At 50.9% G+C, this 2,471-nt stretch overlaps 1 pseudogene; it reads right to left on the bottom strand.

Moving 5' to 3' along the window:
• Positions 1 to 1,392: 1,392 nt before the first annotated feature.
• LOC143388310 (histone H1.10-like) lies at positions 1,393 to 1,995 on the bottom strand (annotated as a pseudogene).
• Between the last annotated feature and the right edge of the window lie 476 nt (positions 1,996 to 2,471).

Below are 2,471 nucleotides of genomic sequence, written 5' to 3'. Positions count from 1 at the left end.
GACAGTGCCCTCACCGGGACTAGTGATCTTGAGAAACCCTCCTGAAACCTGTCCTGTCTTGGTGGCTGCAGTCCAGCTGACAGGGGTACCCAGCCAGTCACCGGCACAGTGCCCAGGCGAGGGGGTGGTGGAATAGGAGGCCCTAGGTTCTGTGTTCCTGCTCTTACCTCTAGAAAGTCCCCAGCGCCAGGCTTCGGAGCCTCTTCAGCTGTCAAGTTCTTCCTGCTTGTGCGGAGTCTGCCTGCTTCTTCCCTGAGTCTCTTTTAATGATAAGTCTTCTCTGGATTCTGTGACTTTTTGCACCACTGAAACTTGGGGAGCAAGACAGAACACTTAGCCTGTTTTATATATATATATGTGTGTTGTGGATGAACACAAAACGTTTACTTATTTATCTAATGTGATGCTGAGGATCGAAACCAGGATCTCACACATGCTAGGTAAGTGCTCTACCACTGAGCCAGAAAACCAGTCCCACTTAGCTCTATTTTGATACAATTCAACTCTGTAAGGCATTTCATGGATTTTTAAGTTGCACATCTGAGATCCATGGATTCTTAAAATTGGCATGTTGTAACCACATGGCAATTTTTTTTTTCCGAGTTGTACATAGAATAAGAATGTTCTAAGTGTCTTAAAGGTGATGGCATTTCAGAGACAATGAAATAGGAAATATATAAAAATATCAGCACATTGGTCACACAAAACTATTCAAAGGTGACTTGCAAAAAGAAGTTACAGATTTCTATATCCTTCTCTTTTTTGGAGGGGGGTGAGTACCAGGGATTGAAATCAGGGGCATTCAGCCACAGAGCCATATCCCCAGCCCTATTTTATATTTTATTTAGAAACAGGGTCTCACTGAATTGCTTAGTGCCTCACCATCCCTGAGGCTGGCTTTGAATTTGAGAGAGTCTTGTCTCAGCCTCCAGAGCTGCTGAGATTACAGGCATGTGCCACCACGTTCCACTTCTAAATCTTTCTGTCTACACTAGAATCTTTTTTTTTTTTGCAAAGGTCAAGAATGTTTTATTGTGGCTTGGGGGGGGGGAGCAGTGCGCTGCCCTGCACCCTGAGCAATTGTTGCGAGCCCAGAGGTGGCCAGAGGGAGGGGGCCAGACCTGGAGGCTGAAGCCAGATAGCCAACCAGGACCCTGCCCATTGGATGCTGGGTGGGGCGGTAACTATGGCGACAGCCATTGCTAAGGGCCAGAGCCAATCAGGGCATCACCCGGGCTGTTTCAAAAATCTCCCTGCAGCGCTTGTGGGAGGGGAGGCCAGAGCGGTGCATGGGAGAGGGGAGGTCAGAGCAGAGCGTGGGGGAGGGGAGGGGAGGTCGTGGCCCAGCTGGGAAGGTCCCCCTCCACGTTGTCGCGTGTGGGACCTGGGTGCTCACTTGCAGCCCTTGGGCACCTTGGGGACACTGGGCTTGGCTGCCTTCTTCAACTTCTTGCTCCCAGCTGCTGCCTTCTTGGCCTTGCTGCTGCTGCTGCTGCTGCTGCTGCTGCCCTTGTCCTCGGTGGAAGCGGCCTTCCGGGGTGCGTGCTTATCGGCTGTGGCGCCCTTGGTGGGTCAGGGGTCTGCGTGGCACCGTACTGCCTGCTTCTTGGGTTTGTGCACCTTTAGCTGGCCTGCATCTTTTGGCAATTGAGCTTGAAGGAGGCGGTGGCCCCTGTGCCCTTGACCTGCAGTAGCAAGTTATTCTGCACCAGCTTGCACAAAGTACTTGAGGTAGGTGCAGTTGTTCTGCTGGTCGAACCTCGCCACCTTCCTGGCCTCTGCATAGATGCCCACCAGCGACAAGCTTCTGCTCGCTCAGCCTGCGGACGTCTCCACCAAAAGCTGGCTGTACTTGCCTGGCTGGTTCTTCTTGTGGCTGCTTTTATGCTTGGGGCCACCATAGCCCTTGTCGCTGCCCCCCCCATGCCTTGCCGCCCTCCCCATGGCCCCCTTGGCACCCAGGAGCGGCAAGCCCTCCTCCAGCTCCACCAACATGGTGGACAGCGGGTTTGTGGCAGGCGGTGCCGGGAAAAGGAAGGTGGGGTGGGGGCTCAAGGTTCGGGTCCGGGACTGGGCGGCAAGTATCGTCCTATGTCCTGGATTTTGTTTGAAATGTAGACTGGTGGTGTACCTGAACCTGTGGGAAGAACCAAACAAGATATGTGGCTCTCAGACTTGAGGGTATTAGCAGGATTGCTGGACTAGCACAAAGTTTCTGATTCAGTAGTCTGGGTGGGAGCCTGAGAATTTTAACAAGTTATCACATGCTGCTGATGCTGCTGGTACAGGGACCATACTTGGAAAACCATTATATTAGAGTGTCCTCATGTGCATTTTTCTCCCCTTTCCAAATTTTTTACTCATTTAAATAGCTTTTTTAAAAACAGATTATCATATTCTTTAACTTGATTGAAGGGGAAAAAAGCATTTTTTTTTGTATTAACCACACCAAGATTGCTTTTCAGCATCTA

This window comes from Callospermophilus lateralis, unplaced genomic scaffold (assembly GCF_048772815.1).
Source record: "Callospermophilus lateralis isolate mCalLat2 unplaced genomic scaffold, mCalLat2.hap1 Scaffold_2125, whole genome shotgun sequence".
Classification (NCBI taxonomy): domain Eukaryota; kingdom Metazoa; phylum Chordata; class Mammalia; order Rodentia; family Sciuridae; genus Callospermophilus; species Callospermophilus lateralis.
The sequence above is the reverse complement of the archived record's forward strand: the minus strand, read 5'-3'. Positions and strand labels throughout refer to the sequence as shown.